This window comes from Sinohyriopsis cumingii, chromosome 9 (assembly GCF_028554795.1).
Source record: "Sinohyriopsis cumingii isolate HCF-2022 chromosome 9, ASM2855479v2, whole genome shotgun sequence".
Taxonomy (NCBI): Eukaryota; Metazoa; Mollusca; class Bivalvia; order Unionida; family Unionidae; genus Sinohyriopsis; species Sinohyriopsis cumingii.
Genome location: NC_142969.1, coordinates 120,369,291 through 120,393,372, shown reverse-complemented (window position 1 = coordinate 120,393,372; position 24,082 = coordinate 120,369,291). Strand labels below are relative to the sequence as shown.

The window sequence follows — 24,082 nt, the reverse complement described above, 5'->3', positions numbered from 1 at the left end:
GTTCACTAACTGTTCACAAAGCATCTGGATATTGGTGACTGGTGTATCACATATTTATGTTTAAATTGTTGAATGGTCTTAAACAAAGTCAAGACAGATATTTTTGTATTTCCCTTGCTTTACATACTGGATATGATATTAATGAAATTGAGGCAGAAATTATAATCTTAAAGTGACAGTGTAATGACAATCATTAAACCTATATATATATATATATATATATATATATATATATATATATATATATATATATATATATATATATATATATATATATATATATATATATATGTACATGTTTAAGTTCTTGTGTATTAATTAATGTCACCTTAATGTTGATATTACTATTACTTAATAATGAAAATAGCTAAATGTATATGTAAACTCTTTTGAAGAAGAAATAGTCACACACACACACACACACACACACACACACACACACACACATCACTGCTGATTCACTACTTTAAAAAAATCAAGCTCAGGTAGATATTATGTAACCAGAAATGACCAGGGGTTAAGTTCAATTAGTTACTTCAAGAGGAATGGTAGCTGTTATACAGGCACAAATGTCCAGGTGTTAGAGTTCAAGTGGCAAGTAATAGACAGACAGACAAATGGTTGATGTTATAGAGCCAGAAATGTCCAGGTGTTAAATTAGCAACTTACAGCTGGATAAATTGGTGGATGTTATAGTCTGGCAGAACTATCCAGTGTGCAGAGTTCAAGTGTCAAGTTAAAGCAAGATGAATGGCAGATGTTACAGAATCAGAATTGTCTAGGTATGGAATTTCTGTAGGTTGGCTCAGTCTAATTAGTTTTTGGTCACACAGGATCAACAATAAGCAGCATTCCACTAAAAGACGTGTCAATAAACGTTGTAGAGCACAGAAGTCAATGTAATTTCTAGGTCTCAAGAAGTATATTTTAAAAGATTTTAATTTCATTAAACCTGGTGTTTCATTACCACTTACTAACATGTATACCTGGTGTTTCTTGCCACTTACCAAGATGCATACCTGGTGTTTTCTTACGCTTACCAACATGCATCCCTGGTGTTTTCTGATGTTTACCAACATGCATACCTGGTGTTTTCTTACCACTTTCCAACAAGCATAACTGGTCTTTCATGACCACTTACCAACGTGCATACCTGGTTTTTCATTACCATTTAACTTACCAACATACTTGACTGGTGTCTAGTTACAACTTTTCAACATTGCATGCCTGCTGCCTCATTGCAACTTAATTTACCGCCATGCATGCCTAATTACCACTGAATATGTCTGGTCTCTAATTACTACTTACCTCACCATCATGAATGCCTGGTATTTCATTACCGTTTACCATCAACCATGCTTTATATCTTGTTACCACTTAATTACCATAATGCATGTCTAATTACCACTTAACAGCCATCATGTATGTTTGGCTTCTCATTACCAATTAACATCATTCATGCCATGTTACCACTTTACCTTAATTAATGCATGCCTAGTTTCTCATTACTAGTTAATTTACCATCATGCATGCCTCGTTAAGTTACCTTCATGCATGCCACTTCTCTCCTTAGCAATTAACCTACCATCATTCACACCTGGTGACTCCAAACCACTTAACATCAAGCATACCTGTGTCTCATTTCCACTCAACTTGCCAAAATGAATACCTGGTGTCTCGTTTCCACTTTAACTTACCATCAACCATAGCTGTGTCTCATTTCCACTTAACTTGCCAGCATGATGTCTAATTAACACTCAACTTTGTGGGTTAAATTGGTTCCAGAATTAGATCTTGCATGTGCTTTATACAACATCACTGCTGTCCGAGTTCAATCGGAACTTTTGGATAAAGAGGCCTCCTCTGATCGTTTGACTCAACATTTTCGCGTCTCAGAAGCTGCTTCTTTCCGATATCCAGTGGAAGAAGAATGCAGAAGATGGATGAAATATGGCATCCACACAGAACAGTTTGCTTACATTAATGCTAACTACAGTCTATACTACTATGGCTGAAGACATGATAAATGATACAGATCATTTTGCTTTTAAACAAACTGATATAGAAAAAAAGCATGATTTTAATCACTGAATGCAATATATGACACATTGCAACTGTCAACAATGCTGCAATAGTAGAGGGCATCATAATATAATACTGCCTCCAAGTCGGTAAAGTGTTTGATTTAGACTAATTCCATTTTGAACAGATGTGCTCTTCTGTTTCAGAAGACTCCAAACTGAACCAGCCACATATGAAAAAGAGACCAGATCTTTCAATATCTCAATGGAATCTAACTGTTCTAATATTGACATGCACAAGAATGTTAAATTGTTGATCATACTGACAGTGTGTACTTATTAAAATGAAATTAACTTCACAAAATTTACCTCTCCCACAAATTTCTCAGGTGCAAAGTGAATGATCCTTTAATTTGTATAAAACTCTGCTGCTCATGTTATAAGGTATTTATCACACCAACCAAAAGGACTATTTAGATGTCAACGTGCCAACTTAAATGGCAACTAAGATGCTAATCCATTAATAAAGATCCAAACTGATTAGACTGAAAAACTCAAAAACAAAAAGATCTTTACCTTTATTCTGAAGTGACTCTCCACCACTCTAAAAAGCATGCTTCAATTTCAAATCCGTCACCCACTACTGAATATGACAGCTGGATGAGCAATTATGTCAAACACACCTCTTTCAAAATATCTGGTCATGCTTTTGATACAAAATCAAAAAAAAATTCCAATCTGCCCAACCTTAACATGACAGATTTCAATATGAGCTTACCTGTGCTGCCTGCTGATATCCACACAGGTGGGAGGGGTGTGCTACTTTGTGTTTTACTGAATGTGCAGATATACACCAGTTAAATGACTCACTTTAATGGTGACCTTGACAATGACTGTACATGTACTTAATAAATAGCTACTGCCTGGTATTTCAGAGAAAGCGTTTTATCACCTACGTGGGCAGACAAGCGAGGGTGTAATTGAATACCCTGGGGGGTAACAAGCCATTCTTTTGATGAATCATCTTATCATACTATCATTTATTTTTCTACTATACTTTTATAAATACTGGTAGGTCTACACATATCATCCCTGTGGGCATTAGGTACTAAAACTTGAGAGTTGAGTTATGAGGTTCTAGCCTGTTATCACAAATTTTTCAGAACTTGCATTGGAGTATCCACTATCAACCAATCATAAATGATCTTTCAAAAGTATCAACACTTGTGAATGGTCAAAACAAAATCTCAAAGTCAAACTCAAGCTTAAGAGTTTCATAATTTTCAGGCCTGGTCCTTCTACAGTATGAAGAAGCCAAAGTGAGTCTATTACATGTAGCTCTCACCTGGTTAAAGACAATGGTTTTAAAAAAGACTGACATGTTCACCTGGATATAGAGATTGTTTTTCTAAGCCAAGCCTGTGTTAAATTAAAGAACAAAGTCTACACAAAAGCATTATGAGAGATGAGAAGTTTTGAAGTCGAAGTAAAATCATACAATGGCCAATTACTATTATGTTGCCACTCATTTAATGCAGGTTCTGTATAGACTCACGTATAAGACAAGTCTGACTGCAAACTGCACTGACCCAGATCTGCTATCACATAATGCACTGGCTGATCTAGGTCTGTGCAGTTTGATAGGAGTAATCAGTAGAACAAACAACACAGACCCTGAGGGAGCCTTAAAATGGGGATGTTCAAACAAGGCTATGACAACAGAACAGAAAAACACAACAGTAAAGTATTTAATGATGTGAAATTAAATTATGGCTGGGTTCCATTAGTTAGGAACTAAAATTAAGTGAAATAATTCAAAAAGCAATGACAATGTGAAATAACTATTTAATGAGGTTCATGACTATACTAACATTGTAAGAGAGGAAACAGTATACAGAGGATTCTTATAGTGACAGACCACTGTATCACTGTATATCTGTAACACACACACACACAGACCCCCCCCCCCTGCAAAATGCCTAGATTAAGGTTTGCACTGTCGGTTTGAAATCAAAAACAGAACAAACAGTTTTTACTCTGATCAAACATGCATGGGTAAGGCAATATTATGCATACTGCCTTTAAAAATGAGTGTGAAACACAGAGAAAGTTTTCTTTATAGTTAGATGATTCAACTCATACCATGGAAACACTTACAATGAAGGAGCTGCCTGGGACTTTTTAGTTAACCTGGGCCCACATCCAAACGAACTTTCTAGATACACCCCTGACATGCATAATGTATTGGTAATTCCGTCCACAGTTGGAGCTGTTTATGAACAATTAAGATAGATGTATTTTACAAACAACTATGGCAGTCCACGTTTGTACATTTGCAAACAATTATGGCATCCACTTTTGTAGAATCATTGAGCAACTTGAAATAATGTCATCATTGCATTATGACATTGCTTATTAACAAAGGGAACCTGGGAAATCAGTTTTTCTATTATTGAAAACCAAATGCAAAATCTTGGAATATCTAACTTTAAGAAATGTATATTTTAACACAGCTAAGGGTCCTAACAATCCATCAACACAAAGAAATGTATACCAGTAGGTTGACAAGCATTTTGTTGCGCTAATCTTAGCTGAATATCTATTCCCAAGTAGAGGAAATTACAAAGAATAGGAAGGAGTACAATAATTACCCATATAATAATTGATGAATGAGCAATTAAACATTCATCAACTTTGCAGCTTGAAGATCATAGACTCCTTGTATAAAATAAACAAATAAGTGTTAGGTGAGTGACATTTTTCAGTATGACACAATTGTTGACATTACATCAATTTTTTTTGCAACAGAAAGCCTGCACAAATGTCAGGTCATAAATTGCTCAAGAATTCCAAAAGGTTTGATATAGCTTTTCGTTGACTTTATTCAGGTCATAAATTGTTGAAGATTTCCAAAAGGTTTACTTTTCATTGACTTTATTTACAGGACTGGTATTGCAATTATTCATTTCTATTATTTAAGAGAGAGAATCATAATCAAGTCATTTAATATCCTGTCTCTCAAGACCTCAAAAAAAACAAGTGATATCATACTGGTGACATCATGTAATGATCAGGTTGTTTTGAACCCTGCAGTAAGGGTTTGTTTTACAAAAGTACATTGTCTTGGCCCTTATTTTACAAACTGTAACATTCTATGTGGAAAAAAAATTACACATGACACAGTCTCCTGATTTGGGACTTATGAGGCTTTCTGCCACCATAAAGGAATGAGGACACATCATGATATATACAGTGTACTTGTCTTTGTGGACATGTCTATACAAAGAACATTGATCATCATCAGCATAAATGCCTTAAGTTTCCCAAAATATTTCACCTCTATACAATGGAAACCTGTCCATGTGTTCTCTTAAGTGTCCTTTATAGACAGATTTCACTGTATATGCATTAACTACACAGGTCATATATACTCATGTTCCAGTCAGATCCAACTTCAAACTGAATGAACCTAGATCATTCTGCTGTCACATAGGGCACTGGCAGTCAGATTGGGGTCTATGCAGGTCAGTTAAGACTTGTTAGAGAAAAAAACCCACAGACCCTGATATATTGTCACATAATATGTTGGCAGAAGGGATGTGGGCTGAGTGGCTTAAGGAGCTCGTCTTTACAAATTATCAACATCCCACCTCTGTTCGCATGGATTTGAGTCTTGGCTGTGCCTTCCTGTGAATGAGTGGTTCATCCCAGGTTCTTCCTACAGAAAATATACTGACTGCCATGTCATTAAACCCACAAAACCACAAACCACAAGCAGATAAAGGTTTTGTCTTCAGCTGCACCAAACAGATATGCAAGTACATGTATATATAGTACCAGACTGGTACCTGGACCATACCATCTTAACATTCTGTCACATGAATGAATTCTGTCACATGAATGGGAAGCGATTTGATGTTAATCAGTTATCAGACAAATTAATTTAGCCTGAGACTGTGAGAATTTTTGTTTTTAATCTTCAGGGTCCAGATCTAAAAAAATGCAAATTGTGTAATCTACGAATACTGTCAACATTCCAAAGGAATATATTGAAGTTTATTACTATTTTCATTGTTAAATATTAAATTCAAACATTGATTCAATCTTTAACTTGTGTATCCTTGTCAATTTATAACATTAAAACACAGGTCAATTATGGACAGTAAAAACATTAACTTAATTTGATTCTTCATAGGCATTCATTCTTTGTGAGACTGGCTAAATATGTAGTAATTTAAAGCCCAAGAAAATGGAGTAAAGTGACTTATCCAAGGCTGTACTGCATCATGGTTGCCAGCTGTTGTTGTTGTTGTTGTAGGGTTTAATGCCATTTTTCAGCTATACATGGCAGCCAGTATTAATGGTGGAGGAAGAACCCAGGATAACCCCGGAAAGAACCACCGACCCATGAGAAGCTAATGGCAAGCTTTCTCACATACCCACATTAGACGAATCCGAGACTCAAACCCATGCAGACAGAGGTGAGATGGCAGTGATCCGTAACGGAAAGCGCTTTAGACCACTCGGCCAATCGGGGCCCCCATGGTTGCCGGCCAGGGCTGATCCAAAAGTAGGATTCAAACCTGCACCTTCTGGTCACAGGTCACGATAACCATTGTGCCACTACCAAATAGCCCCAGGAACTTTGCAAATCACCTCTAATCATATGAACTTCTTCATGCCTACTCTACATCCCCAAGCCCATACACACAAATTATTGTATAATAAATATCTATCTGGCATTACAATTGTAGTGTCTTACCTCAGACTTCATTAGCTGTGCTCCCCAGGCTAGATGCACCCTGACATATCACAATAGCAAATTTATTAAGTATTACAGCCACTTCAGTTCAGTCTCAAATACAACTCCTTTTATCTCCTGCTCAACAAGTTATATACACTTTCCCCAGATCAATAAATATACATATACATACAGCCATAGTAGTACTGGAGTGTTATCCTACTGGGCAATTACACAATACTGCCTGTTGATATCAGCTGTAGGTCAGCCATATTGCAATTTATTGACAATTTAAAAATAGCAATATGGAACATAATGCACAGATTACTGTCCATCCCAAATATACATCACTAACATAACCAGGGACAGAAGGAACAAAAGAATAAATAGCAACAATATAATGTGTGTGCGTGTTGCTATCCAGTGATAACCTTTATTGTAACTCTGAACTGACAATTAAACCCATTCTTCATTGTAAACATTATTTCAGGTCGCCTAGGCCATGTCCTACAATTATCAGGCCACTTAGACTAAGTCTAGATCATGCCACCCATGCAAGTGTTACAAGTCATTTAGACTAAATCTAGACCATGCCCCCACCCAGGTGTTACAGTGCTATTAAGTTATTTAGACTAAATCTAGACCATGGGTTACAATGCTATTAAGTCATTCAGACCAAGTCTAGACCATGCCACCCATGCAAGTGTTACAATGCTATTAAGTTATTTAGACTAAATCTAGACCATGCCCCCACCCAGGTGTTAAATGCTATTAAGTCATTTAGACCATGCCCCCCATCCAAGTGTTACACTGCTATTAATTTATTTAGAATAAGTCTACACCATGCCCCACACCCAGATGTTATAATGCTATTAGGTCATTTAGACCAAGTCTAAACCATAACTCCCACCCAGGTGTTACAATGCAATTAAGTCATTTAGACTAAGTCTAGAACATGCCCCCACCAAGGTGTTACAATGCTATTAAGTCATTTAGACTAAGTGTAGACCATGCATCCCACCCAGGTATTACAATGCTATTACCGGTAAGTCATTTAAACTCTAGAGGGGGTCCCGAGTGGATGAGTGGTTTAAAGTGCTCATTTCACCTCTGTCTGCATGGGATTGAGTCTCAGGCTCGGCCAATGTGGGTACATGAGAAAGCTTGACAGTAGGTTCTCATGGGTTGGTGTTTCTTCTCAGGGTTTTCCATGGCTCTTTCTCCACTAGTTATACTGGCTGCCATGTATAGCCTATCTTGTGCTGAAAAATGGCCTTAAACCCTACAAAAACAACTAAGTCCAAACCATGCTCCATGTGTTCCAATCTTGTTAAGTCACTTAGGACTACTGTTATGTCAAACCATGCCAATTTAAACCAGTAGACTTGTAATCAACATAAATTTTACCTGTTTCAATGGGACTGAAAAGTCAGAAGTGCATTTTTTTGTGCCATAATATTTATTCCCTTGTTACTATAATAAAACTAGTTCTGAAAATGAATCTGATTCTGATTGAAAATGTTACACTACTATTTTACTAATACAAGTCACGGTATTGTTAATTAAATGAAAAGGAAGAGTTGTATAATCTCATAGTTCACTGCAAAGATGTTCATTCTGTTTTAGAACATGGCAATGACAAATGAACTACGCTCAGCCTGCAAAGAAGTTCAAGCTTCAGTTCTTCTGTGGCTTATTTTTTAAGTTGCTGATGGATTTCCAATTCGCCTCCAAGCTAAGTCCACCATAAGGAGGAAGTTCCTAAGTTGGACTTTAGGTGTATTACTCAGCCTAATATTTCTTAGCCAGTTGTTTTTAAGCATTTAGCAAATAGCACATGTTTTTGTCAGGAACTGAACTAATAAATATTCCTCTAAAAACATCTTGAAAAATGCAATAACAATTACACAATTCAACAAATCAAAATATTTACTCAAGTGTTTTTTTCCGAAATGTATATTTTTCCAGCCTTTCTTTATCTCACCAAAAGTTGGAGGATTTTTTTTTTCAAAGACTCAAAACCCATCATGGACCACAACTGATCCCTTGAATACTTCATAAAACTTGCTGCATTTAGCCTTAAACTCTCTATATTAAAACAAATTTTTTTAACAACTTGTTGTGTACACATGTTAGCCTTTATAATTTAGTTACTCAGCCATGCATTTGAGTCTCAGGTTCGGCTAACATGGGTACATGAGAAAGCTTGCCAGTAGCTTCTCATGGGTTCTTCCTGGGGTTTCCCAGGGTTCTTCCTCCACCACTTATACTGGCCGCCATGTATAGCCTATCTTGTGCTGAAAAATGGCATTAAACCCTACAACAACAACAATACTCGGCTGCTCATCTTTGAACCAGACATTGTGCTTCAACATTTCCAGTCCTCAGCAAACCAGTTCCCATTAGTTTCTGTCATCACTACTCCCTCCCTCCAACACATTTATGCAGAAGTTTGTCTTCCCACCCCACCCGACTTTGCAACCATGGGAATCAGATCAAAATTCCAAAACATACACACAAACGGACAGGCAGAATACTGTACATACTTGCTTATAGGACATGCATAATGCATTATTTATTCGGGGCCCAGAGTGGTCGAGTGGTCTAAAGCACTCTCTGTCACGAATCACTGCCATCTCACCTGTGTTTGTTTGAATCTTGGGCTCGGACAATGTGGATATGTGAGAAAGCTTGCCAGTAGCTTCTCGTGGGTCAGTGGTTCTTTCTGGGGTTTTCTCTGGTTCTTCCTCCACCATTAATACTGGCCGCCATGTATAGCCTATCTTGTGCTGAAAAATGGCATTAAACCCTATAACAACAACAACAACCAACACATTTATTCGTAAGTTTGTCTTCCCATTCCACTCGACTCTGCAACCACGGGAATCAGATCAAAATTCCAAAACATACACACAAACGGACAGGCAGAATACTGTACATACTTGCTTATAGGACATGCATAATGTATTAACATATTGGGGCCTATACTGTTTGTTCTAATTACACCTAACAAATTACATAAACAAGACCCGTGCCAGCACATTTTACAATAGCAAATCTGGGTCTGTGCAGTTTGCAATTGGATTCTAGTTATAAGCAACATAATTCCTATCTTTTCTATTAAATGTGGAAAGACAAAAAATAAGCAAATTTTTATACAGTAAAACAAATGATATTTTTCAAGACAATAATGAAGATTGGATATTCTGTCAGGCAGTTTGACATGTTACATTTCTTTTTCCTAAGAGAGGTCATGGCATAATAAATCACAAAACATGTGATCAAGCCCAGTCTGTCCACCCTTCCCTCTGGTGATGTCTACACATGCAAATGACATCAAAACAGTAAACCAGACTCATCTGAGAAAGAAACACATGATTAAATGACCACCACAACATCACTTGGACATTGCATATAATTCTCAATCACCTGATGTCATTATAGTACTGAATACCAGCTAAACAAGTAAATGTAACCATATGGTGACCAGTATTAAAATACAATTACTAAAATTCATCATCCTGGAATAAATACCATTTGATGAGTATTACTGATTTTTACTGAAATGGTATTTACCCAGTTTTGTAAGATAGCAATGTTAGCTTACCAGATTCATTTTTTCACAACTCTTGTATAAAGCTTAATTCCAGTATCTTTCATTACGAATATTTCTAATTATGCTGCAGCTTGTTTCAAAGGTAAAAAAAAGACGAAAAAAATATCCCTACATTTTTTAATAATGGCTCAATCAGTATTGTTGATAATGAAAGTCATGAAAACCTGTGTTAGTACAGCAAGAGTGAAAAAACCAAACAGCATTGCTTAAGGCAGGCTTAGAAAAACAGTTGAACGATAGTACCCTGCTGTTGGACATATTTCATGTCTGTATGATAAATCGGTAGTAGTGATTCAAAATAACTCTGCAGGGTAGTACTCAAAGTAAAGTAAATCTAAATAAACTTCAAAGTTCAGTAACTCTAAATAAACTTCAAAGTACAGTAACTCTAAATAAACTTCAAAGTACAGTAACTCTAAATAAACTTCAAAGTACAGTAACTCTAAATAAACTTCAAAGTACAGTAACTCTAAATAAACTTCAAAGTACAGTAACTCTAAATAAAGATCCTCACTGTGTTGTCCATTATGTGTGATAAATATGGCTCTGGTTATTTGCTATATAGTACTTTTTCATTTTATTTGTGATACATATGGCTCTGGTTGTTTGCTATATAGTACTTTTTCATTTTATTTGTGACACCAATGGCTCTGGTTGTTTGTTATATATACTTTTTCATTTTATTTATGACACAAATGGCTCTGGTTGTTTGTTACATAGTACTTTTTCATTTTATTTGTGATACATATGGCTCTGGCTGTTTGCTATATAGTACTTTTTCATTTTATTTGTGACACAAATGGCTCTGGTTGTTTGCTATATACATGTAGTACTTTTTCATTTTATTTGTGACACATATGGCTCTGGTTGTTTGCTATATAGTACTTTTTCATTTTATTTGTGACATAAATGGCTCTGGTTGTTTCCTATATAGTACTTTTTCATTTTATTTGTGACACATATGGCTCTGGTTGTTTGCTATATAGTACTTTTTCATTTTATTTGTGACACATATGGCTCTGGTTGTTTGCTATATAATACTTTATCATTTTATTTGTGACACAAATGGCTCTGGTTGTTTGCTATATACATGTACTTTTTCATTTTATTTGTGACACAAATGGCTCTGGTTGTTTGCTATATAGCACTTTTTCAGTTTATTTGTGACACATATGGCTCTGGTTGTTTGCTATATAGTACTTTTTCATTTCATTTGTGACACAAATGACTCTGGTTCTTTGCTATATAGTACTTTTTCATTTCATTTGTGACACAAATGACTGGTTCTTTGCTATATAGTACTTTTTCATTTTATTTGTGACACATATGGCTCTGGTTGTTTGCTATATAGTACTTTTTCATTTCATTTGTGACACAAATGACTGGTTGTTTGCTATATACATGTAGTACTTTTTCATTTTATTTGTGACACATATGGCTCTGGTTGTTTGCTATATAGTACTTTTTCATTTCATTTGTGACACAAATGACTCTGGTTCTTTGCTATATAGTACTTTTTCATTTCATTTGTGACACAAATGACTGGTTGTTTGCTATATAGTACTTTTTCATTTTATTTGTGACACATATGGCTCTGGTTGTTTGCTATATAGTACTTTTTCATTTTATTTGTGACACATATGGCTCTGGTTGTTTGCTATATAGTACTTTTTCATTTTATTTGTGACACAAATGACTCTGGTTGTTTGCTATATACATGTAGTACTTTTTTTATTGCCTATATACTACATTGCATAGACCAAGAAAACTGTTTTAGCACTGCATCAAATACTGGACACAAAAGGAAACATACTCATAATTTAGATAATTTCAATACACCATCTGCAGTGAGTCTGTTCAACAAAATCAAATGATGACTATTGAAAACCAGTGTAAATTAAATAATATGATCTTTATCACACCTGTTCAAACAGTTAAATTTACAAGTTTTGCAATAAAAACAAGTACCACAAACCTCAACCATCCCACCTTGCAATACTTTGATACATATAAAAATGTTGTATTCTGCATCAGAACTGACAAAAGAACAGACCCTGTAACCAGGCAAGTTCTTACAAGAATATTGATTTTCATTAGGCATGAAAAAAATGATGCTGACCTGAAAATTTACCGAGTTACAGATAGGAAAAATTGGTGATGCTGTATGGAATGAACTATAGTAGCCTTTTTACCATATTAATATTTACAAAAAAATGGTCAAAACTGCAAGTCTGTGTGGGATACAATTTATAGAAAGATATGTCTGGTTTCTTCCACAGCTCAATTTCAGCGTACCAGAGTGCATTGCAGTTTACCACATTGCATTACAGTGTACTATTTTGTATTACAGCTTACCATGTTGCATTACAGTGTACCAGATTGCATTACAGTTTACCAAATTGCGTTACAGTTTACCAGGTTGCATTACAGTGTACTATGTTGTATTACAGTGTACTACCATGTTGCATTACAGTTTACCAGGTTGCATTACAGTGTACCAGGTTGCATTACAGGGTACCATGTTGTATTACAGTGTGCCACCATGTTTCATTACAGTTTAACAGGCTGCAATACAGTGTACCAGGTGTATTACAGTTTACCAGGTTGCATTACAGTGTACTAGGTGTATTACAGTTTATCAGGTTGCGTTACCTTGTACCAGGTGTATTACAGTTTACAGGTTGCATTAGTGTACCAGACGTATTATAGTTTATCAGGTTGCATTAGTGTACCAGGTTGCACTACAGAATATGCCAGGCTGCATTAAAAAGTATACCAGATTGCATTAAAGTGTACCAGATGTATTACAGTTTACCAGGTTGCATTACAGTGTACCAGGTGTATTACAGTTTACCAGGTTGCATTACAGTGTACCAGGTTGCATTATAGTGTACCAGGTGTATTACAGTTTACCAGGTTGCATTACAGTGTACCAGGTTGCATTACAGTGTACCAGGTGTATTACAGTTTACCAGGTTGCATTACAGTGTACCTGAGGTGTATTACAGTTTACCAGGTTGCATTACAGTGTACCTGAAGTGTATTACAGTTTACCAGGTTGCATTACAGTGTACCAGGTGTATTATAGTTTACCAGGTTGCATTACAGTGTACCAGGTGTATTACAGTTTACCAGGTTGCATTACAGTGTACCAGGTGTATTACAGTTTACCAGGTTGCATTACAGTTTATCAGGTTGCATTACAGTGTACCAGGTGTATTACAGTGTACCAGGTTGCATTACAGTTTACCAGGTTGCATTACAGTTTACCAGGTTGCATTACAGTTTACCAGGTTGCATTGCAGTTTACTAGGTTGCATTACAGTGTACCAGGTTGCATTACAGTTTACAGGTTGCATTAGTGTACCAGATGTATTACAGTGTACCAGGTTGCATTACAGAATATGCCAGGCTGCATTAAAAAAGTATACCAGGTTGCAAAACAGTGTACCAAGTTACACTGCAGTAAACCAGGTTGCATTATAGTGTATGATATTGCATTACAGTGTATGAGGTTGCATTACAGTGCAGCAGGTTGCATTACAGTGTACTGGGTTGCATTACAGTGCAGCAGGTTACATTACAGTGTACTGGGTTGCATTACAGTGCAGCAGGTTGCATTACAGTGTACTGGGTTGCATTACAGTGCAGCAGGTTACATTACAGTGTAGCAGGTTGCATTACAGTGTAGCAGGTTGCATTACAGTGTACAAAGCTGCATCACATTGTAGCAGGTTGCATTACAGTGTACCAAGTTGCATTACAGCTTTGGAACTTTTTTTGTTTCAAGATTTTATTTTTGATCAATATGCCTCTTGGCTTAATTATTTACTTACCATGGTTTTCACTACTTTTGGATTAACGAAAATACTTTTAGCAAGACTAAACTTGTCTTTGCCATCAAAGACGCTAGAAAATGGTTTTTCTTCCTTGTGACAGTGCATTGTTGCTTCCTCAAATAAACTTTTAACCATATATATTTGCTCATAAATGACGGAGTCAAACTGCAAACAAAGATCCTGATCTGCTTTAACACAATGCACCTGGAGATCAGAATCTATCTTGTTTTTCTACTGATTACTCCTATAACAAATTGCAAAGACCCAGATCTGCTGGCACATTATGCAACAGCAGAGCTAGGTCTGTGCACTTTTCAGTAGAACTTGTCTTATAAGCAAGTATATACTGTTCCTATTCCAGCGTTAAATTTAAAAATTATATTCTTTCCCCTGTGGAAAATAAATATATAGTCTCATTTATCAGTAGGATAATTAATGTATGTTACAAGGGACAGTAGGATACCATATATTACCAGGGATGTATGTCACTGTATCATACAAGGGACATATGATATTGTATGTTACCAGGGACGTAGGATAATGTATGTTACCAGGGACAGTAGGATACCGTATATTACCAGGGATGTATGTCACTGCATCATACAAGGGACATATGATACTGCATGTTACCAGGGACGTAGGATAATGTATGTTACCAGGGACAATAGGATACTGTGTGTTACTAGGGATGTATGTCACTGCATCATACAAGGGACATATGATACTGCATGTTACCAGGGACGTAGGATAATGTATGTTACCAGGGACAATAGGATACAGTATGTTGCCACTGACAGTACGATAATGTATGTTGCCAGGGCCAGTCCACACCACAAAGATAGGAAACTTCAGACAGCTGCAGGATATTGCATGTTTCTTTTAATATGCAAATGAGGTTGCCAGAGATATGCAGTGCAGCAAGATTAAAGGCACAGCATGGGTGAACTTTCCCTTTGGCTAGAAACATAATAGTGCTTACCTACATGACACCTAGAAGTTAACTGTAAGAGTGTTCTATCTGGAAAGCAATTAACTAGCTTTCTTATTTTAAGTTAATGGACCTATTCATTTATTTAATTTTGCGGGGTGTGGGGTTAATGGGATTGTTTTAAAACAAATTTCTGGATCCCCCCCAAAAAAAGTGTTAAAAATATTAACTGACTCTGATTTGTAGAAATAAAAAACCTTAGTTTTCATCATTTTATGTTAAAAAAATTATTTTGCAATAAAAGTAAAGAAAAATCCTTGTTGGAAAGAAAATCCAAGGTCCCACACCACAAGGAAAATTTAATGGTCAGTCCCCAAGATTTAATATTTTGCTATTATCAGTACCAAAAACATAAAACCACAGTTTTCCCCAGCATTTCATATATTGCTTTGTATTTTATGATGGACAGTCACAAAAATACTGTCAGTGAAATGATCTATTATTGCTACTCTTAAATTAACAATGACTTTCAAATTTAAAGAATAAAAATGAAAATGAAATTATTGAGTTAAAATTACCTGCACTGCACTTTTCAAAGCACTAAATTTATATACATGCAAATTTTGTTTGCATATCTTGCATAAACATTTTCCAAAATGGTTTTTAAAAAAAAGCCATGGTGCAAATTTTCTATGCAAATTGAAAATTTATCTTTAACTTCTTTTGTCTCCAATTTTTTTCAAATGTAAAAAATGATACAAATGCATTATCTTTTGCCAAAAATAATGTTTATCATGAAATATAGGAGCAATTTGGGTAATAAAATATGTACTATAAATGCTTTCAAAAAGTACTTTCTGCCACAATTCACTGTTTTATAAGGGCACTTAAGCAACTGCTCCAATTGCTCAACCTTTAATCTGGTCTTGCATAAATGGGCTTCTCTCACCCCTGCTGACCTTGGGTCACAATTATTACTTTCTGCTTGGTACCCACTCATGCAGTCCATATCAACTTTTTGGGGTATTTGTTCCTCCCCTTTCTTGATGATGATCCTTGCCTTTGATGTGGGCATTCTTGGTACTGATTTAAATGAAAGCTGTTTTCTCTCTGGCATGTAACGATTAAGGTATATTCTGTATTTTTTTACAGTACACAATGAGTAATCAGGCACTGATGCTAGCCCTGAAGTGAAATTTGTGAAATCTGTGATCTATGGCAAATTGCTGTCAGGTTACAGTTCAGCCTCCCTAATAGGTTCCAGGCAACCTATGACTAGGCCAATAAATCAGCCCCTCACCCGTGATGATGTTGATTTTCGGGTGAGGGGCTGATATCACCTATTCAGTAAAAGCTGCCATTATTTGCAGCCAATTTTGACTGCAAAGATCAGTGTACATTTTATAACTTACCATTATTTTTCTTGTGGCTGTGGAGCTACCGTCGACTGAAGGGTTATTTTGGTGACATGTACCTTATATTTCCAGCGCAAATCTTATGTTTGGTGACTTGTTAATCCTCAAGGAATAGCACAACCATCTGACCTGTGGCAATTTTGAATTTCGCTCTAGATATTGCTGTTACCAATTACTGGAATGTGTGTAAATGTACGCAGGATTGTTCTGGAATGATTTGCATGCAGAAAAATTGCACATTTTAATGAACAGGTGACATCAGACCCACATATCATCCATCTGTATCAACACAGATTTGGGGCGTTGATTTATTAGATTACCTATGACAAGAACTAAAGTCTAGGAACATAACTGTCAATGTAAAAAAAAAAAAATAATTGTGTACCCAGTCCTGTCAACAAATCTGTCTTAGGGGCTGACCATTTAATTCACTGGCTCTGGGGTGGCGTGGCTTTTCTCTCAAGCTTGTATATTTTTTCTTTTAGTTCAGTTCATTATTTTTAAGTAATATAATGGATATAAGTGGGGAGTGTGTGCTATAAATCATATATTTTTTTCGGTAAGGTATATGAGACCACAGGGGCTGGTATGGTTGCTTAAAACTGACGTGTCATACATGTAATGCAGTTATTATATAGTACATGTCTGACGGGTAAATTTTAAGCAACGATACGAGCCTCTGTGTATGGGACAGCCGGAAGTTTTTTTCTTTTCTTCCAAAAATCCCTGGCACACTGCAACCCTAGAAAATTAAATGATGAATCTCTTATAATCTTACAGTGCCCTGCAATCTCATTCACATAATAAGTGGGAAAACGTGATATTTTGTGGGATGGGTAGGGAGTTTCCACCCCACCCAATTTATGTCATCGCTGCTTACATTACAGCTTAACCACAAATCGTTGATCATACATGTAAAGTAAACAGAGACCCCATTGAGACAATCGGGTTAGAAATCATACATTGATGAATGAAATGACTATGTTTTGTGTGTTTTTATATCCAAGATACTTTTCATTTTTTTTAATGGGGGTGGGAGGGGGCGGGGTATGACGGTTCCTGCTCGAAACAAATCATTTAAATGACAATAAAGAAACGGAATTAAAATAAATCGTAACCTGGTGTAGTGGTGAGTGATCTCCATTTTGCTTTCACATGATGCATCCATCCGTGGCATAATTTTCAATCCAACAAAGAGAAGTTCCAAATTTAAAAACGGAACTTTCTGAAGTACAAATTACGTTTGACATCTATTAAACGATTTCTTACAATATTACCGTCGATCATTTGGACGACATAGTTGCAGTTACCACGGACTTTTCGGTAGGTTACTCCCCTTGAAGCACCTGTCGAATTGCCAGGTACAACTTACCTCCCTTTCAAACAATTTGCCAATAAAAATGTTATACTCACTAGAATTGGACTTAATGCTTGCTACTAAATTATATCAAAATAAACAAAATAGTATGCTCAGAGCGAAGATGGCTGGTTCACAACCTTTCTAATGCATTACTCCTTCAATAAGCAGCATATAGTCTCTTAGTACTGGACAATATATCGATCCTGGGCAAGGCCAGTGGTCTTATGGTACTTGACCTTTCCTGCCACTGGTCAGCAAATTATTTACCCAAAAATAACCTCAACAATTGGCCACATGATCTGTATATAATCTACTACTCCAGTCCACACAGGCCACCGGTCTTGAAATTTGTATGAAAATAAAACAAAACAACCTAGACCTCATAGAACACCAGCCTACAACTTTTAGTGTGAAATTCATTACGAATCCACATTCACCATGCAGTGAATACACATTAACTATGAAAATGACTTATAAAAGGCCTACACCGGCACCGAAAGCCTCTCCATGTTGATACAATGTAGGTAAGAAACCACCCACAGGGAGAGGCAGCATTTATTTTGCAGATATGTTACTATCGTGTATCGAAATTTTGTGTTCCTTTGTGCCGTGCTTTCGAATTTGTTTGCCGTTTTATTTTATTATATATACAATACAATTATATATATATATATATATATATATATATATATATATATATATATATATATATATATATATATATATACACAATTTGTTGTCATTATTTTTATTTTGTATTATTTGGATTTTAAAAATATAATTCTGACAGCACTTTGTTTTTCTTTTCGTCCAGCTTGCTTTCGGAATCACCAATTGCATACGCAAAATATTTTACGTCGAAACCCATATCCGAACCCTTAACCTTATGTTTACAAGTCTGAACGAATGAGTATTCCCCATAATTATTAATCATATAACTTCTAATCTATACGACGATTTAATAAACTTTCCGACTGTTCGGTAGCGGAGATGAAGAAGAAGAAGAAAAAAAAACATTAAAAAAATAATATTATCTAGAGTGAATCAGCCCTAAAGTCTATCTAGTACCATCATTAACTATCTAGATTTACAAACATTTTTACAATAATATTCGTCAATTTTTTTATTGCACAGAATTAAAGATTAAGTGGTTTTGTCAAGATAATTCCAATCACGTATTATTATATTATTTTTCTAAGTTCTATAAATATATTCAGACATAACCGACCTATTAGGACAGAATTTTTTAGTACAAGTAACAAGATTGAAAATTCCTCTAAATTGTATTAAGAGTAAGTTTTGATTAAATTTTATTAGAAGTAAATTGATAAATCATATTGAAAGTAATTTTCTACTAAAATAGATTGAGATTGAATCCATTTATTCGTTGTTACCATTATATACTACTATTCAACAATGATTACGCTATTATGATCAAGTACGAACCGTCTTATACACATTATTTATATCTCAGACTCAGCACAAAAAAGTACATTCATTAGGTTAGGTAAATAGATGAACTAGACAGATTCCAAAGATTCATATAGAGGGCAAATGTGCTGATCTTGCAGAAGTACCTACGTAATAATGTACATAGACCTAGACAATTATCTGTAAGAGACTACGAAGCCTCACTTTGAGATTCTGGCCATCGCAAGAGCTAGGAGCGCGCCATATTTGGCGTTGTCTTAAGAAACGGGTATATAAAGCCCCAGCCACGGGCTGACATCAGTTTTGATGGTCAGAAGCTCAAACAAGCTTTGTCTTTGCAGGTAAGATAACCGTCTATGTACAATTTTTCACAGTATAAGACTTTTTAGTGTTATAAGAATTTGTAGTGTTAAGATGTTAACCTTACATCAGTATGTTTAAACATTAGATTATTTTAATATTTTCTTGCTATTCTTTAATATAATGTATCGGAAAGTTTAATTGTTTGAAGAACTTATATTTACTTATAATTATATTATTGATCATAGTAAAAGCAACGTCGCTACCAACTTCATACTCAGTAATAGTTAATTTAGAAATAAAATACTCTTTATATAATAGAGTTTAATATGTTGACTTTTTGGAATAAATTCAGTAAAATATATTTCAATTACGGTATTAGTCTGAAATACTGAATTTTAGATTCTTTTACTATCGTGAATTTATTCGATATTTAATTATCTGTATTACATTCTAAACGGCAGTTATTATACAAGTATGATGTTGGTGGTGAAAGAATATCGTATAGTTTTATATGTATTTCTTATATCCTAAAATTGAACTAGCTGTAGTTTGATATTGAAATGTAAGTTTATATGTTGAGTATTTCAATAAATTTTTGCTGGCCAGAAGCTCAAACAGGCTTTGTCTTTGCAGCTCGATCCCCTACCCTCGCAAGCCAAGACTCTCAAACATGTAGCTGTATTTACAACATCATCAAGTGACACCTCTTTCAAGAGGATTGAACTTCCTTTCTTTTCTCTCTCTCTCTCTCTCTCTCTCTCTCTCTCTCTCTCTCTCTCTCTCTCTGGTTTTGGAAACAGATTGACTTAGAGTTTACGAGGCAAATCTCATCGTAAAAGCTGGCGGAAAATCTTTCGTAAAAGCTGGTGGAAAACGAAACAAATCTTTTCGTAAAAGACCTGTTGCTGTAGAAATTATACGCCTAATAGACAAAAAAATGCAACGTCGATGTTACCTATCTTAAGCATTGTCTTGTAAACATATCAATGTCACTGCAACATGTGTAACTTCTGTAACTAACTGGTCGGTCTAAAAAAAGATGTAGTTTATCGATAAACCATGGCAGATTTTAAACTAAGATCAGATTATTCCAAAGATTAACTATCCTAATAAATTTATACAATTTATTTATTACCTAGACAGATATATTCACTATATCCTAATAAATCAAGGTGGACAAATAAAATGTTTCCAATAAAGCAGTCCTTATATCATGCTCCATCCCCTACCATGTAATCATGTTTTTTTAAGTATAATTTAAATACTTCTAGGCATAGATTAAGCAAGTCAAAGTCACTGCTAAACGCATGTACAGACCGACCGATAACTCACCTGCTTAATAACGTATATAATCATCATGTGATGTTCTTACAGTTCTAAGAATATTAGTAAGATAATCAAACTGATAGCATGAATGACAGAAGTAGTGAAGGGGGAAGAAGGCGGACAATGGAACCTTAGTGTTAAATTTGAGTTTGTAAACGGGGGACAATGGGAAATTTAAAATGGGTGTTTCCATTGTCCCTAGATAGTCCCAATCATCCATAGAATCTGGGAAACAATGACAATACTGTTGAAAGTGGCTGACCTCAATAGGGCGGAACAGTGTGGCAAGGGGCTGGCCTGAATACGCGTTACGCTAGGAACAAATAGAAGCATAGACATATAGACTGGGTTAGAGACATAGAGACATAAATATATTACACAAAGATAGATTTATGAACATAAATATATCAAAGAAACAACTATACAACCGACTAAAAACAATTTAAGCAAGAGAGAATGGCATCTTTTCGAGACAATGGAGGGGCCCTGAAAAGGGCTAATGTTTAATAATTAAAAAGTCAGCATTCAGTTAACACTGAGTGCATTGCACTGATCTTCTTTTCCTCAAACTTCGTCTGACTTCTGAACCGTAGATGAAGAATCGTTTCAGACAGCCTTGTCTCTCCACATAGATCCTTCCTTTCCAAAGGGATGTATCGGTGATCTGGGTAATTGCCCATGATGATCTGACATACACTGGATAATCCGGGTTGAACAGCATCAACAATAAGCGGGTAGACGATTCTACGTTAGTCCATCTTGTGACAAGAACACATGAATGGAATGAAGTGAGCCGCCGTCATTCATAATGGAAGAGCGGATCGAAACGGATTGAGTTCTTTCACCAATCCTAAAACGCGTTACAAAATTCAGTCACGGTGCAGAGTCTGTCTTTCAATCCGACGAGAGTTGGCAGTGACGTCACATTCCCTATATAGGTGCGCTAGCGTCTGTGCGCATTGAATCAATGCAACAGAGTTAGAATATGACGGAAACTACGAAAACGGCGAATTGTGGGGCACCGGCCGTGGAGATGAGAAGTGACGGTATAGCAGTGACTATCAAAGCAAACAAAGTCCTTCTTCCAGAAGAGCGCGATTTCAATCGGGATTTAGTGATTTTTCTCTCTTCACAGTCGTTTTCTTGTGCAAACACCTTCGCCGCCTTCTCCTTACTTACCCCAAGTCGAGGATTGTAAACAGAGGCAGAAAGAAGAATTTGAGAAATTTTGCAATAGCAGAAAGAAGCAAAACAAGCCGTTCTCATTCAACAGCAGCATCAAGAAGAAGAAGAATAGGTAAGAACAAAACGACAGGAAGAAGAAGCAGAGAATAAACAAGGTCAAGGAGAGAAGGAAGACAGTGAAAGTCAAACGGTGACGGTACTCTTAGAAATTTTTGCAGAGTTAAGGAGTCCGAAACAAATCTGTCAGACTTCTTTAATACAACCCACGAGAAAAAGACCTCCCTGGGCCAAACACTCCAACCGCGTTAACACCCCCACTACGCATGAGACACCAACAGTAGTAATTTCTACAAAATCATCGACAGCAACATGTCCAGAAGTAGGCCTTAGTCGTGGCAAAGGGATAAGACAGACACGTTCAGAAAGAGAAAAACAAAAGAAGACGAGACGAAAGTGAGGAAGAAGAGGAGGAAAAGGAAAAACATGTGATAGTGAAACTATTCAAACAAAGAAGAGAGTGAAAAAATAAAGAAGAAAAATGAACTTTTTAAAGTGATGTGTTGTGACAATGGATTGTAAATTTTTACAGATAATATACCAGATAGAAAAATGTAAATGTCTCTTGGTTTTGATTTTTTAAAATAAGGACCTATACTCACGCACTCACACTCGTTCATCATGGGGAAAAAGGGATTTGAGTTTTATTTGATTTTGGCAAACATTGAATAGTCTCTTTTTGAGAGAGGTGGGTGGCCCTGACAGAGACCGTTGAATGTTTGTTGTTGTTTTATATTTTTAAAAACTCAGGAACGGGAAGTAATGAGCTTTAACTGGGTTCTTTCTGTTCTGAACCACTCTCTCCCTCCTGTTCCTGTTGTTTTTTAGGACATTCTGAAGACCAATGTCCTTTCTCTTGACAATGATAACAGGCATCTTTACCTTTGTTTCTTTTAACGCTTGTCTTACTTTGACGTTGTGGACATTCAGAAGACCAATGCCCTTTCTTCTTACAGATATAGCAAGTATCTTGAGTTTTATCTCGAAAGTAGGGGGAGTAGTCCATCGGTTTCTCTGAAGAAAACCTTCGTATGTTCACCTTGCAAAGCTGTGATCAAAAGTTCGATGTGTATATACTCTTCCACCCTTCTGGTAGGATTGAGAGTGATATGAATACTTTGAGGGAAGACACTAACCCTTTATATAGGGAAGACACTGGCATTATTTATAATTCACGCCAGTGATTTTGAAGATGCCATGAGTTAGCTAGACTCGAGACCCAGAGAATCGACGTCAAACCAAAGTCCACCGGCAGTAACCCCTGAAAAGTACTATCACATTCGAGAGAGGATAAACGCTCCTCTAGAAAATCTAGAAGCACGGCCTACACATACACGGTGAAGTTTAAAGATTTCAAGTCTAACGTACCACTCGAGAAACAGAGGGGTTCATCACCGATTTGTGAGATTCTTTGTTAACCACACTGAAACGGCAATGTCGAGGAAACGAAGACTATCGCTTGACACATTCAATTTATCGTTAGGATCGAGTTTAGCAGGCCACTAAAATTGACACCTTCCAAAGTCATCGACAAGATTCAACACGTTCAGTAGTCCAACGACAAGTTTCAACTCACTGATGGAAAAGTAACACTGTACATGGCCCACATTTCTCTTCCCAAAGTGACCGGGCAATGCAGAAAAGTGATATTGGTGGACGATCTTCTCAGTACCAAACAAAGTCTCGTTCAAATTAACAACCCTAAAGACAAGATGTATTTAGCCCGTGCCATCGTAGTAAAACGAACGTATGCTGACAAAAACAACACGATAGAATGGAAAAGAGTCTTGGGCAACATTTGAAAATCGAACCGAGACAAACAACAAAGAGAAGCAGAACTCCCGTTACAGCAAGCTGGCC

The 24,082-nt window shown here is 36.1% G+C and overlaps 1 protein-coding gene across 7 annotated transcripts in view; it reads right to left on the bottom strand.

The window, feature by feature from the left end:
* LOC149792603 (kelch-like protein 26) overlaps positions 1-17,898 on the bottom strand; it is a 29,468-nt gene extending 11,570 nt beyond the window's left edge. Inside the window, exons 1-2 of one of the 7 annotated variants that reach the window (XM_089971228.1) lie at positions 2,598-2,679; positions 670-856 (exon numbers count right to left, since the gene is read on the bottom strand). The gene's annotated coding sequence lies outside the window, so the exon portion shown is untranslated. Of the gene's footprint in view, positions 1-669; positions 857-1,697; positions 1,864-2,390; positions 2,554-2,597; positions 2,705-2,799; positions 2,890-6,783; positions 6,927-17,678 lie in introns of those variants that run through there. The other 6 variants (XM_089971226.1, XM_089971227.1, XM_089971225.1 and 3 more) reach the window with 6 other exon arrangements.
* Positions 17,899-24,082: the final 6,184 nt, after the last annotated feature.